Below are 16,069 nucleotides of genomic sequence, written 5' to 3'. Positions count from 1 at the left end.
CTTTTATAATTAGCATGCATTATTTTATATGCTGTCCTTATATTTTCCCATTTTAACAGCAAGCTTTTGTTTTAGACTCAGCGGTAAAAATTCAACCAGAACTAGTCTTTCTACTTCCCACTACCCTATATCCCCTATCTCCTTTCTTTGCCTGTACTCTGGTCAATCCCTGATAGGGAAGCCTGTCTCCAACTCGCTCCAAACTTTTGCTTAGCCTCATCCTACTTTTTTGCTTTTCAATGCATAATTATTTGATGTTCTTCATCTCACATTGCTGCAGTCCTTACATTTGGGTAGTCCGCTGTCCTCGGTCAGTCCAATATCAAAAAAGATATATGGGCTGACGCCGGTCATACGCATTTGACTGACATCAGGACGCTTAGGTATATTGAACGTATGCGGCATGACCGACGCCATATCCTCTCAGTCTTTTGCCGCATGGTCCGGATGCAGAAGCAGCATTGTGGTACCGGGTTACGGCGCTCTGGAGATTTTTCGATTCCTAAGTTTCAGAATCGAGTTCTAGTTAGTTAAGGCATCGCGGGGAATATTTTAGTTTTTTCTTGCTCTCAGTGATTTTACCGATGCTGCCAGAAAAAGTCAATAATTGCATTTCTTGTGGTGAAACAGATACCGTGATAGAGAAGTTATCATTACACTTGGTGTATTCCTTTTGCTTAGGGCCTGAGCACGACGCCAGTTGGCTGTCGCCTTGTGCTAGATTTATTAAACCCACTATGGCAAAGAGAAGGTTGGATTGCAAAAAGGTTAGTCTTTGGGAAGCGTAATTGAGAAAATGCCGCCGGATGCTCCGACCGCTCAAGAAACACAAGGACAAAGCAGTTGTTGTATGGCTAGAAGAACTGCCTGTACCGTGGATTGGTTCCTTGAGGGTGTCGGTGGAGCCGGGTGGCTCCCCACCGGAGGTTTCCTAAGGTGTGTCCTAGGGTGAGACCTTATTATTGCAAAGATGTGGCCTCTCAGGAGGCAAGTCAGGCTGAGGGGGGTTTCTCAGGTTACTATACTCCTCCCTTCCTAGGGTGGCTAGGCCCTCTCCTTCTGTTTCAAAGGCAGTTTCCCAGGGCAGGCCAGGTTTAGCTTTCCAGCTGGTGTTACCCCTAGCTCTTCAGGAACTGCAGCCCAAGAAGCATATGCTTAAAATGGCAGAAGATCTGATTACTTTGATTAGGGTTCACATACCCCTCCTGATAAGAGGCCTCGGGTGAGCCTCTGAGCTAGGGTTTGAGCAGGCTTCAGATGTATCAGAGTCTTCGCTTGGAAGATTTGCAGGAGTACTCTCTCCTTATTCTGACTCTGATGTGGGATGATTCTACTTTCTTCTGCTTCCTCCTCCTGAGGATTTTTTCTTTTCAGAAACTCTTCATTCCATGAGGGAGCATTTTGCGGGAAGGTCAGGACTTCTGATTCCAGGAAAAGGCTTAGGGAATCTTTGTTTTTACCCCAGCATAGGCCTCCTTTGCTATACCTCCTGTTTTGGATGTGGTGGAAGATGCTTTTACAGAGGCTTCTCTTAATCCTGGGATTCTTTGCCTCCTGCCCTGTTAAGCTGTGATAGGTATTACAGGGTGCCTGAAGCTCACCCAAGCATCTTTTTAAGAGTCCTAGGGCAGACCCAGAAACTGCATAGTCAAGGGCCTAAAGGTGTTAAGGCTTCTGTTGTAGAAGAACTGGGTTCCTCTGCAGACAAAGAGGCTAGGGCCTTGGATAGATGGGGAAAGAAAGTTTATAATTTCTCTTCCACCTCTTGCTATGAGGGTGGGCTTCTGAATTGCCAGTTTCTGCCATGTTGAAATACCAAAACTATCTCCTCTCACAATTGAAAGTCTAAGGTTGATGCTCTGGCAGAAGGGGATTGATTGTAAAGAGTTGCAAGATTTAGTACATGTTTCTGAACAAAGTGGGTAAGCATTCTTTGCAATGTGGTTTTGATGCTGTACAGGCCTCGTCTAGGTGGCTGCCACTGGGCTCGTTCTTCGCGTAGGCACGCTTCTGGCTGAGGGATCAAAATTTGTCTGAACATGTTAAAACAAGGATTTTAGATGCTCCTTTACAATCTGGACGTGGTTGTTTGGTCCTCCTGTTGAGACAGTCTTAAAGAAAAATGGAAGACAAGGCTAAGTCTATGCAGACTGTTAGCAAGATTTTTGCAGGTCCAGCCTCCAAAGTTTAATAGAAATTCGGCCTAGCTTCACAAGTGGACGATCCTCTTATGCGATTCCCAGTCTAGGGGTAGCATCTAGACGGTAGGGGCAGAGAGCTCAGGTCCTTTCAGGCTCTAGAACAGGGAGTTCTCCTGCACAGCCTTCGCAGGTGAGGGCAGGGGTCAGTCCTTTTCGTGAAACAGACCCAATGACCTACCTTTTCAGCTGCCAGGAGCCTTCTCTGCCTGGCAGCACCTTTGGGAGGGAAGGGTTGGCACTTTCAAAGAAAATTGAGTTTAATTACCCAAGAGACAGATGCCGGGTATTGGATATCATACAATCACTTGCTACAGGTTTTATTTCCATACCTTGCCTCCTTTCTCATAAAGGCAGGCATGCCAGACGCTCTCCTCAACAAAGAATAGAGGCTAATAAAACAAGTTTCTCTTCTGTTGCTCCAAATAGCCATACAGCCGGTCCCTATGCCAGAAGTGGGGTCTAGGATTTTGGCCCTTCTTCGTTCCTAGTAAAATTCAAAGAAGGGGAACACGGGAGACCAATTTTGGATTTATCTATCCTCGCCAACACTTATCTGGACATTCCCAAGTTCAAAATGTTGACGCTGGCAGCAGCTTTCTTACCTCAAGGGCAAAGATCATTGGATGGTGTAACTTTGGATCTCAAGGAGGCTTCACCTTCATGTTCCTCCTATCAGACTACTGTTGCAGGAAGTATCCCAAGCTGAAAGCTGGGACTTCTCACTCATCAGTTCTCTCTGCATTGCTCCTTTGGCTTATCTAATGCTCCAGTGTGTTCACAAAAGTTTTGGCTCCAGTGATAGCTTTCACAGGCTGAAAGGAATTCGTAGGATCTATCCTTATTTGGACGACCGCCTGATTCTCTACTCAAGGAAGGAAGAAGAGCTTTTCATCATTTGGAATATGTGATAGCAAAAGTGCTAAGATGCCTAGGTATTCTGTGAACGTAAATAAAGTCCAGCTCTAGTACCCTCCCAGGACATGTGCTTTCTGGGTGTGAGACTGAATACAGCATCCCAGATGGCCTTTTGTCCCCGGACAAACAAAAAGAGCTCTATCCCTTTACTTCCATCAACTATCTCATCAGTCCGTGCTGAAATTGCAAGGCACAGTCCTTCAAGCATTAGGGTTCATAAGCATCTTGTATTCTGGTACTTCCTAATGCCAAACTGCATATGAGGGAAGCTACAATGGTATCTCAAAAAATTTATGGACACAGCACTGCCAGGGATCTGACACTGGTCATTCAAATAATACCTTGCATCTCAAAAAGGAATTTTTGTGGTGGGCCTTAGGAATGTCACCTAAACAAGGGGACTCTTCTGTGACCCGGCCAGAGGCTTAGTCAGATTTTAACGACAGATGCCTCAGACAAAGCTTTGGGGAGCTCATCTAAATGGAAAGTGGATACAAAACAAGTGGCCTGTTTTGACTACAACATCTACTATATCAAATATGAAGGAGATGTTAGCAGTCCAGTTTGCATTGCTAATGGCTTCTCTAAGGAATTCCTTCTTCCAGGGCAGGTGTTGATTCGTAACAGACAACACAATCTGTCATGTGGTACATCAACAAACAAGGGGAACACATTCTTATCCCTCTATGCAGGCAAGCAATGCATTTTGTGGGAGACGCATTTCAGTTTACAGCTCAATCTTCATCAAGGTTTCCTGCCAGGAGCACAGAACTCCTTAGGCAGATGTGTTGAGCAGATTTAATTATGGATCCCCACTCTAGTGGAAATTGATCCTCATGGTATTTCAGAAATTGACAGTGTCATGGGGAACTCCAGACATAGATCTGTTCGCTTTCTCCACTAAACCGCCAGCTGCCAAAAGTTTCCTTTGTTAATAAAAAGGTTCTTCTATCCCACAGCTTGGAAAGTGGACGCTTCTTTCTTTTCAATTGGAGCAATCTTCATGTGTATGCCTTTCCACCTCTGCCTCTCCTCCCAAAGGTACTTCTAAAGGTCAGACAGGACAAGCCAAGGATGATTTTAATAGGCCCAGTCATTGGCCTCTACAGCACTGGTACCCATTACTGAGGAGTCTGGTAAGGAAGCCTCCATGGCCTTTGCTCTCGATTCCACACCTGTTGCTCCCAGAGGAGGACAGCCATTTGCTAAATGTCAAGCTTCACTCTCTGCACCTCCAAATTTCAGCCTGGGCATATTCTGTTTTGAACCATAGTGGCCTCCCACTTCTCGTAGCAAGTTTTGAATGCTATCTTGAAGCCAGGAAGGCCTAGTACAAGGAAAGTGTACGTAGACAAAATGGAAAAGATTTTTATTTTGGAGTGCAGCAAAAGATTTTGTTGTTTCTGAGCCTATTTTGAGTGTGGCTCTTCAATATCTTTCGGCGTTACTAGACAAAGGTTTGTCTTTCCTTCTATTAAGGTTCATGCTGCTAGCAATTTCGGCTCACTAAGGGACATTGTGACCCACCATTGTTTTCATCCTTTGTTCAAGCAATTTCTTAGAGGGGCAGAGAATATAAGACCCCACCAAGAGCTATCTCTACTCCTGCTTGGGATCTCAATTTTGTGTTGGAGAAACTCACTCTACAACCTTTGGAGCCTGCAGCTACTTCTGGAGTTGAAGATATTTCATGGAAGACTGCTTTTGTTGGCAATTACCTCTGCAAGAAGGGTGTCTGAATTGCAGGCCCTGCATGTATGTGTTGGAGCCTTTCTTGATTTTCTCCATAAGGATAGGGGTATCATTACGCACTCAATCCTTCCTTTTATGCCTAAGGTGGTTTCTACTGTGGCTTTAAACCAAAACTATCTATATTTGCCTACTTTTTATGCAAATCCTCAAAATAAAGGGGGAAAAGATTTCGCACACTTTAGATGTAATACAGGCAGTTGCTAAGCATTATTTTGGACAGAACTAAAGGGTTCAGGCAGTCTCAGCAGTTGTTTTGTTTCTTTGCTTTGAGTTCCCTCAGCAAGCCTGTGTCAAAAACAAACTATTTCTAAGTGGATTGAAGCCTTTGCATTGCTTTCTGTTACTCCCATCATGGCAAGGAAGTTCCAGCTGGGATTAGGGCCCTCATTCCACTAGGGCTACTGCCACTTCCAACAGCTTTTTGAGGGTGTGGCAACCAAGGATATTTTGGAGGCAGCTACTTGGAGTTCAGTGCATACTTTCTCTAGGCATTATCACCTGCCACTTTACTCTAAATCCAGGGCTGGTTTTGCCACTGCTGTTTTGGAGGGCATTTTGGCTGCTCCTGCTTCCTTTGGGAGTTAGCCATCCTCCCTGACCTCTGCTTTGGGACTCTCTACCCAAGTGTAAGGACTGCAGCAATGTGGAGATAAAGAACATAGTACAAAGTTTTGTACCTACCATGCAATGTAGATGTCTCAAGATCTTACATTGCTGTAGTCCAATTTAATTCTCCCTCCTTCCCCTGCAGTTAGGAGGTGGTTGTGTGGGTTGGGTTGTGTTATATTGCATATATGGTGGTATATTTTGTACAGGCTATAGTTAGTGCAAGGGTGGTTGGTTGGTGGTTTGCCGTCTTTTGGTTTTGACCTTTATTTTTTAGGGTCTTCCGTGACATCTGGGGCAAGAAAAGACTGAGGATATCGACGCCGGTCATGACGTTTGTACCCTGACGCCTCCTGATGTCAGTCAAATGCGCCTTATGACCGACGCCAGGCCTTATACTTTGATATTCGGGCCGACCGAGGACAGCGGACTACCCAAGTGTAAGGACTGCAGCAATGTGGATCTTCGAACATCTACATTTATGGTAGGTACAAAACTGTACTCTTCCAATACCTTGGCTTCCTTTCTAATTTTCTGCGTTAAATTCCTGACCCCTCTTGCATATTTTCTGTGTCCCTCCTTGCAGTCGTCCATTTTGGTAAAATCTCCTCCATTTTCACATTGGCTTAGTTCTCAAAATAGTATCTGATACTTTATATTTGTATGGTTGTTACTGATGTCCTTCATGGATGCATCTGCAGTCATAACCTTTACAAGGCCCCTCTTGCAGACCCAGAAACTATATCCCAGGGTCCCAAGGCAGTAGCCGCGACTGACAGCTAAAAAACCCTATTCCTTCTGGAAAGGGAAGCAAGGTCACTAGACAGATGGGGTAAAAGGTCTACACTTCAGCTACTCTCTCAGCTAGAGCTTTTAAACCGTCAGTTTCTACATGATACAATACCAAGAGTTTATGCTTGATCAGTTAACTAAAAAACTAACCACTCATGAATCTCTTGATAAGAAATATGTATTAGAGATGGTAAATAACATACAACAGGTTAGCAACCATTCCTTAAAATGTATGATGCACTGGAGGCTTCGAATTTAGATCAGCCATGACAGGCACAGTGATAAGAAGGCATGCATGGCTAAAGGAACAAGCTTTACCGGATCATGTTAAAGCTGCTAAGTTGCTAGATGCTCCTATGGACAAGACAAGTCTGTTTGGTACACCTGCCCAGCAGGTTATGAAGAAATGGAAGAAAAGGCAAAATCTGTTCAAACTGTTAAAGATTTCTTGCAGGTTCAACCCCTGCAAGGTTTACTTGGGGAACTGGCCTGCCAAAAATTGGTCCTTCCTGACTCCACAAAATTTCAAAGGGGTAGAAATAGGACGCTCCAGAGGCAGAAACCAATCCAGAGGAGGTGCCTACAGAGGGACTCCACACAGTGGCAAGGTAACAACAGAGGACAGACACAGCCACTGCCACTACATCAGCACAACCAAGGGGTGAGTGACTTCTTATCCTAGAAATCCGCTTCTACCAGGGAACAAATAGCAGCCCCTCTAGGCGGAAAGTTAACCTTTATTTTCAAAGAACTGGCACTACATAACAAAAGACAAGTGGATTTTTACAAACCATAGATCAAAGGTTACCACTGGTTTCACTTCCACACTTTACCAGTCAAAAGAGGAATGCCAAATCTACCTCCAAATCAAAAACAGAGGCTCTACGCCTAGATAATGGAGTTAGCAAACATGAGAGCTGTGGAAAGAGTGCCAACAGCAGAACAAGGAAAGGGGTTCTACTCCAGACTATTCCTAGTTCCAAGAAAGGAAAAAGTTGGAGACCACCTACCGACCTGTCCACCTTAAATACATACATCATTGTCCCAAAAATCTCAAAATGCTGACCCTACAGCAACTTCTTCCCATGCTGGGCAAGGAGTCTTGGCTGGTAACTCTAGGATCTCAAGGAGGCATACCTGCATCAGCCCCATTCGACCAATCTGCAGAAGATACCTCTAGCAGATTTCTTGCAGGATCAGAGAGCACTATCAATTCTCAGCATTGCCCTTTGGCTTATCTATCTGCATGCTGCGCCCAGAGTATTCACAAAATGCCTGGCATCAGTAATCGCCTCATTGCAGAACTACAGAGGAATTCAAATTTACCCATACCTGGACGATTGCCTGCTACAAGGGGACAACAAAGCAAGCTGACAACAGATTTACAAAGGGTCATTTACTTGCTACAAGGACTGGGATACACAGTCAACTTACAAAAAGTCAAGACTGATACCATCCCAAATAACAAGGACTTTCTTAGAAGCTGAATTGGACACAGTACAACAAATGGCATTCCTGACTACAGAAAACAAAAGAACTTCCTCTTTACTTCTTTGGCACTAACAAAACTGAACAAGTTAACAGCAAGAAAAGTTCTACAGGCCTTGGGCTTCATGGCATCATGCATAATCTTGGTCCCATTTGCCAGACTACATATGAGGAAACTACAGTGGTACCTAAAGAATTTATGGTCCCAACACAGACACAGTCTAGAAACAGAAATCCCACTAATTCCATGCTTAAAACAGGAGTTCCTATGGTGGGCTCATCGGCCGGATTCCAAAGTCCGGGTCCGGCTTCGGCTGATGTCGCACTCCTCCCGACGTCATCTCTGTTGGTCTTCGGGTATAAAAGCATCAGCCGACGCCATTTTCCTCAGTGTTTCTTGCCCCAGATGCCAGTAGCCCTCTTGCAGGCTAAAAATTTGGATAGATGCCAATGTTTCCAGATAGATAGAGGTAAACACAGCAATAAGCATATATGTACATATATACAAACAAATACACCATAAAAGACTCCCCAAAAGCTAGCTATTAGGAGGGTAAACACCCTAGGAGTACCACAGAGGGGAAGGAGGGAGGGTAATCCTGACTGCAGATGCTATCCAGTTCGGACATCTACATTTATGGTAGGTACAAAACTGTACTATGTCCTTCATGGATGCATCTGCAGTCATAACATGGGTAGAATACCATAGCCAACTAGGGGAGGAGGATAAAGTAGATTGTAATGGTGTGTTTAGGATCCCTTGCAGCACAGCAGTGGCAAACCCTGCTCGGGATCTGGAATAAAGAGGCAAATTATAATGCTTGGCAAATGTATGCACGGAGGTCCAAGTGTACGCCATCATAATAATGTCTTTGGTTGCCACTCCTCGTGAAGAAGGCTGTGGTAGTGGCTGTTGCCCTTGTAGAATGAGGTCTTATGTTCTGTGGAATTGTGTTTTCCATGGAAGGAGTAACAGTATCGTGATGCAATTTCCTATCCATTTGGAGATTGTCTGTTTGGAAATAGCTTTTCCTTCCCTTCCAAGTTGCGATAGGCTACAAAGAGTTGGTCCAGTCTTTTCTGCATTATTTTGTCTCTGTCCAAGTAGTAGCGAGTGATTATGTACATCCAAGGTATGTGCAGCATTCTTTCACCTCTGTTTTGTGGGTTGGGAAAGAAGATAGGTAGGTGGATTGCCTGGTTTAAAGACACTCTGGATACCACCTTGGGCATAAATGTAGGATTAGTCCTCCAAGGACACTCTATCTTGGTGGAAGATTAGGAAGGGTTGCACTGCCATTAAGGCCTGTAGTTCTGAAACCCTCCTTGCTTGAAGTAATTGCCAGTAGGAAAGCAGTTTTCCATGACAGGTGTTGTAGGTCTGCTGCTGCTGCTGGTTCAAAGAGTGATAGTGTCAACTTTTCTAGCACAAAGTTTAAATCCCAAGCTGGTAATGGTGGTTTCCTTTGGAGGTTTTACATTCTTGATTCCTATGAGGAATCTGCCTGAGCAAAGGGTGCATGAAAAAACAGGTGGATCAAAGCTGTATTCTGCTGAAATAGCTGATGCATGTATCTTGATGGAGGAGTAGGACAGGCCTGAATGAAGAAGTTCGCCAGATACTCCAGAATGTTAGGCATATCTATGTTTCTGACACATCTTTTTCCTCTTTCCGTACTCCAAATGACAAACCTTTTCCATTTCCAGCATAGTTCCTTCTTATTGAAGGTCCATGGTGCTTCAAGAATAAATGTCTTTAACTCTTTGGGAAAGTATCGATTAGCTGCTGCTATGTGATGTTCCATGCAGTCAGTTGCAGTGCGCTTTTTAGGTTTGGATGTATGATGCTGTAGTTGTTCTGAGTTAACATCAAAGGCATCAGTGGTATTGGCCACATATTGTTCTCGAGACATGCTCTTCAGTAGTGGGTACCAGTGTTGTCTTTGGCCAGTTTGGAGCTATCAAGGATTATCCTTGGACGCTCTTCCCACTTATTTTTAGCAAGTACCTTGTGTGTATCAAAGGAAGAGGTGGGAATGCATATGCTGTTAGGCCTTTCCAGTTGAAGGAGAGTGAGTCCACTCCTCCATGCTAGTGGGTGGAATGTCCTTGTGCAGAATTTTTTGAGCTGGTAATTGAGAGGTGATGCAAATAGGTCTATCTGTGGCATTCCCATTTCTTCGAGATGGTCTTGAAGAGATGTCCGGGTGCAGCTTCCATTCGTGGGCATCCAAGTGGTTCCTGCTTAATATGTCTGCCAGAGTATTGTCTTTCCTATCTGGTACAAATATTGCCTGCAACTGAATGTTGTGAATGTGAGTGCCAGGGTCCACAGCTCCAAGGTCATTCTGCATAGGGGTATGAATGAGTGCCTCCCTGTTTGTTGATGTACCACATGACTGTGGTGTTGTCTGTCCTTATCATCAACTGCCTCTTTGAGAAATGGTTTGAACTTTTGGATTGCCAGTTTTACTGCCAGCATTTTTTTTAGATTGATGTGCAGGTGAAGTTGATCCTGTGTCCACAATCCTTGCACGCATTTGTCCAGCATGTGGGCCCCATCCTAGGTCTGAAGCTGCCTGTTGTGATGGTCTGGCTTGGTTGATGATCTGCGAAAGGGTAGGCCTGGTTTGACTGGCATGCCTGAGCCCACCATAGGAACTCCTGTTTTAAGCGCTACGGGAATTAGTGGGATTTCTGTTTCTAGACTGTGTCTGTGTTGGGACCATAAATTCTTTAGGTACCACTGTAGTTTCATATGTAGTCTGGCAAATGGGACCTAAGATTATGCATGATGCCACTTGAAGCCCAAGGCTCTAGAACTTTTCTTGCTGTTAACTTGTTCCAGTTTTTGTTAGTGCCAAGAAGTAAAAGAGGAAGTTCTTTTTTGTTTTTCTGTAGTCAGGAATGCCATTTGTTGTACTGTGTCCAATTCCGCTTCAAGAAAGTCCTTGTTTGGGATGGTATCAGTCTTGACTTTTGTTTATAGAAGTTGACTGTGTATCCCAGTCCTTGTAGCAAGTAAATGACCCTTTGTAAATCTGTTGTCAGCTTGCTTTTGTTGTCCCCTGTAGCAGCAGGCAGTCAGCCCAGGTATGGGGTAAATTGAATTCTGTAGTCTGCAATGGGCGATTACTGAGTGCCAGGCATTTTGTGAATACTCTAGGCAGTAGATAAGCCAAAGGGCAATGCTGAGAATTGATAGTGCTCTGATCCTGCAAGAAATCTGAGGTATCTTCTGCAGATTGGTCAATGGTGGGAGACGTGCAGGTATGCCTCCTTGAGATCTAGAGTTACTTCAGCCAAGACTCCTTGCCCAGCATGGGAAGAAGTTGCTGTAGGGTCAGCATTTTGAATTTTGGGACAATGATGTATGTATTTAAGGTGGACAGGTCGAGAATTGGTCTCAACTTTTTTCCCTTTCTTGAACTAGGGAATGTAGTCTGGAGTAGAACCCTTTCCTTGTTCTGCTGTTGGCACTCTTTTCCACAGCTCATGTTTACTAACTCCATTGTCTGGCGTGAGAGCCTCTGTTTTTGATTTGGAGGGAGGTAGATTTGGCATTCCTCTTTTGACTGGTAAAGTGTGGAAGTGAAACCGTAACCTTGATCTATGGTTTGTAAAATCCACTTGTCTTTTGTTATGTAGTGCCAGTTCTTTTGAAAATAAGGTTAACTTTCCGCCTAGAGGGGCTGCTATTTGTTCCCTGGTAGGCGGATTTAGGATTAAGTCACTGCGGTTGTGCTTGATGTAGTGGCAGGGCTGTCTGTGCCTCTGTTGTTACCTTGCCACTGTCGCCACTCTGTGAGGCACTCTCCTCTGGATTGGTTTCTGCTGCCTCTGGAACGCTTCTATTTCTACCCCTTTGAAATTTTGTGGAGTCAGGGAAGGACCAATTTTGGCAGGCCAGTTCCTGCTAAACCTTGGGGTTGAACCTGCAAGAAATCTTTAACAGTTTGAACAGATTTTGCCTTTTCTTCCATTTTCTTCATAACCTGCTGGGCGGTGTACCAAACAGACTTGTCTTGTCCATAGGAGCATCTAGCAACTTAGCTTTAACATGATCCGTAAAGCTTAATTCCTTTAGCCATGCATGCCTTTCTATCACTGTGCCCTGTCATGGCTGAGTCTAAATGAAGCCTCCAGTGCATCATAGCCACATTTTAAGGAATGGTTGCTAACCTGTTGTATGTTATTTACCATCTCTAATACATATTTCTTATCAAGAGAGATTCTATCAGTGGTTAGTTTTTAGTTAACTGATCAAGCATAAACTCTTGGTATTGTATCATGTGAAACTGACAGTTTAAAGCTCTAGCTGAGAGAGTAGCTGAAGTGTAGACCTTTTTACCCCATCTGTCTAGTGACCTTGCTTCCCTTTCAGAAGGAATAGGGTTTTTAGCTGTGGTCGCGGCTACTGCCTTGGGACCCTGGGATATAGTTTCTGGGTCTGCAAGAGGGGCCTTGTAAAGGTTATGACTGCAGATGCTATCCAGTTCGGACATCTACATTTATGGTAGGTACAAAACTCTACTTTCTTAAAGGCTTGCATCCAAAATCCCCCCCACCAATTCACCATCATTTAATTCTGTTTTGTTTTGTAATCTTATGTATGCAGCTCTAAAGTAGCCCTTCAAATCTAGAAATCCTAAACCACATTATTCAGTGGAGGGAAAATAATTTATCCCTCTTGCCCCCTTTCCTCCTAAATAAATTCCTTCAGTTCTATACCAGTTGTTGTCCTCAGCTTCTCCCTCTGGTTGATAAAAACATGCCTGATCTGTGTACATTATTAAAGGAACTAGAAACATTTTTGATGCTTGCACCTTACTGTCCCTGTCCATAGTCAACAGCCTGTAATTTCTCAGTTTTGTATTATCTTTTGTTTAGTCTCTTCCCACATATATATATATATATATATATATATATATATATATATATATATATAAATAGCTGCCATAAAATAATCTTTTCTAATCATGGTACCTAAACACAGTACAGAGGTATTCTTAAGCATGTAGTCATTTTTATCTGTAGGAGTTAAGTTTATGTTGAGAAATGTAACATTTTGTATGTATCTGGAGTTGTTTTACTAGGCTGTGTTGATTTAGAAATTTTGTTCAACAGGAATGACTGAATGAAGTGATCTGATGATGTTCTTCGTCTTCCATTGCTGCAGTCCTTACTATTGGGTATAGTCCGCATCCAGTCGGCCCGAATACCAGAGTATAAGGCTGACGTCGCCGGTCAGGGGCGCATTAGACTGACGCCAGTATCGTCATTGTTGGTACTAATGCGCATGACCGCGCCATATCCCCTCAGTCTTTTTTGCCCGCTGTCCGATGCAGAAGCAGTTTTGCGAGTGCAGATTGGCGTTCTGAAATATCTCAAAACCGGAGTTTCAGACCTAATCAGAGTTGGCTAAGTAATGCCCGTTGGGAACATTTTGTTTTTTCTTGCCTCAGTATTTAACCGGATGTCAGAAAAAGTGAATAACTGTATTTTTGTGGGAAACAAATACCTCTATAGGATTACCATACATTGTGTATACCTTGTTTAGGCCTGAGCACAGAACTTTCCTCTTCAAGCAGCTGTGTTAAGCAGGACAAATCATGGATCCCCACAAGTGGAAACTGGATCTTCGCATGTATTTCAGAAATTGACAGTGTCATGGGAACTCCAGACATAGATCTGTTCGCTTCTCCACTAAACCACCAGCTGCCACAGTTTGCACAAAGGGGTTTCATCACACAGCTTGGAAAGTGGATGCTCTGTCTTTCAGTTGCACAAACCTCTCATCTGTATGCCTTTCCACCTCTGCCTCTTCTTCCAAAGGTACTGTTAAAAGGTCCAGACAGGACAGGCCAAGGATGATTTTGATAGCTCCAGATTGGCCTCGCAACACCTGGTACCTCTTACCTACGGAGTCTGGTAAAGAAGCCTCCATGGCCTTAACCTTTGATTCCACATCTGTTATCCCAGCAGGACGGTCATCTGCTCAATGTCAAGCTTCACTCTCTTCCTCTGACAGCTCTGGCATATTCTGTGTTGAAACACAGCAGGTCTCAACTTCCTCAACAAGTTTTAAAATGTGATTATGGAGTAGCTAGAAGACCTAGTGCACGAGGAAAGTGTACGCATGGCAAAATGGAAGAGATTTTTATTTTGGAGTAAAGCAAAGAATTTGGAGATTTCTGAGCCTAATTTAAGTATGGCTCTTCAATATCTTTACATTGAGGTTACTGGACAAGGGTCTGTCCTGTCTCTTCCATCAAAGATTCATGCTGCAGCAATCTCAGCTCACTATGATTGTGACCCACCATTGTTTTTAGTGATCCCTTGTTTCAAGCAGTTTCTTAGAGGGGCTAAGAATATAAGACCCCCACGTAGAGCTCCTACTCCTGCTTGGGATTCTCAATTCTTTGTGTTGGAAAAAACTTACTCTATTAACCTTTTGAGCCTCGCGGCTACTGCTGAATTGAAATATTTGTCATGGAAGACTGCTTTTTGTTGGCTATTACTTCTGCAAGAAGGGTGTCACAATTGCAGGCCACTTATGGCAGTCGAGCCTTTTGATTTTCCATAAGGATAGGGTATCATTACGTACTAATCCTTCCTTTATGCCTAAGGTGGTTTCTGGAGCTTTAAACCAAACTATTCATTTACCCTACCTTTTATGCAGATCCCCAAAATAAAGGGAAAGATTTTGCATACTTTTAGATGTCACACGAGCAGTGCGTTATTACTTAAAAGCAGGACTAAGGATTTTTAGGCAGTCTCAGCAGTTGTTTGTTTCTTTTGCTTTGAGTTACTTTGAGGCAAACCTGTATCAAACAAACTATTTCTAGGTGGATTGGCTTTGCATTGCATTTTTGTTATTCCCCATCATGGCAAGGAGGTTCCCAGCTGGGAGGATTAGGCCTCATTCCACTAGGGCTACTGCTTCCTTGGCAACATTTCTCACGGAATTGGCAACTAAGGATATTTTGGGAAGCAGCTTCTTGGGTTCAGTGCATACTTTCTCTAAGCATTATCACCTTCCTATCTACTCTAGAATAGGGCTGGTTTGCCACAGCTGTTTGCAAGGCATGTTGTCAAGCTCCTGCTTTATGATTGCCAAGCCTCCCTTACCTCTGCTTTGGGATTCTACCCAATAGCGGACACAGCAATGGAAGGCGAAGAACATAGTACGGTTTTGTACCTACCATAAATGTAGATGTTGAGGGATTCATTGCTACGATCAATGCCTCTCCTCCTTCCCTCTGTGTTTTAGGGTGGTTGTGTAGGTGATTTACCTGCTTTATATTTTTTTGTATATATTGTTCATGTTTTGGTGCAGGTATTTGGGCCTTCTCTTTTTTAGGGTCTTCTGACATCTGGGGCGAAAAAGACTGAGATATGGCGCGGTCATGCGCATTAGTACCCTGGCGGCTGGCGTGGTCTAATGCGCCTGACCGGCAAGTCAATATATACTCTGGTATTGGGCCGACTGGATGCGGACTATACCCAATAGTAAGGACTGCAGCAATGGAATCCTCGACATCATTTTAGGTAGGTACAAAAACTGTACTTTGTCAGTTTGTTCTCTCAACTGTTGGGGTCCATATCCGGACTTTTAGATTAGAGCTCAGGCGTTACCAAAGTTCGTTATGTAAAAATAAAGGCTTCTCCTTGCCGCGCAACTAATATACCCCAGATCTTGTTTGCGCTTTGTGCGAAAAGATGTGTGTGTAATATCTCAAGTTCCCGGTTGTTAAAGCGGATAAGCATATTTTTCATGTTTCTTTTTTCTTCCTCTTTATTCCTTGCCCTACGTTAGTGTAGCTCAATTTACCATTGTTAGTATTTCTTCCTCTTTTCTCTATTCTTACACACACTTATTATTAATTAATGTTATCGTTGTTGTTATCTTTTGATTTTTCTTTCCCTCTATCTTAAGGGAGGGGGACTTCTTATCTTGTGTTTCTGTTTTTGTATTGTCACTGGTATGGCTGCGAAGGGGCCTTCTGGCTTCAAAAAATGTCTGAAATATGGGCATAAATTGACTCTTTCAGGCGCCCTTGCTTCAATGTGTTTATTGCTTAGGTCCCCAGCACCTGCCCAGAAGATTATTCTGTTTGCCATAACTTCAGTCAGTGCTTGTGGATAGAGAAAAAATAGCTTATTCTTAAAGGTTTGTTGCCATCGCATAATTTGGTGAAACTATCGGTCTCTGATACCTTCCACTTCCTTGACTGCATCTTCAAGGCCTTCTAGAAGATCAAAGTCTGATCTGAGATGGTCACAGACACCTTTTTAAAGAAAGGAAAATTAAA

Source organism: Protopterus annectens, chromosome 10.part0, assembly GCF_019279795.1.
Source record: "Protopterus annectens isolate FY-2018-M chromosome 10.part0, PAN1.0, whole genome shotgun sequence".
Taxonomy (NCBI): domain Eukaryota; kingdom Metazoa; phylum Chordata; order Ceratodontiformes; family Protopteridae; genus Protopterus; species Protopterus annectens.
The sequence above is the reverse complement of the archived record's forward strand: the minus strand, read 5'-3'. Positions refer to the sequence as shown.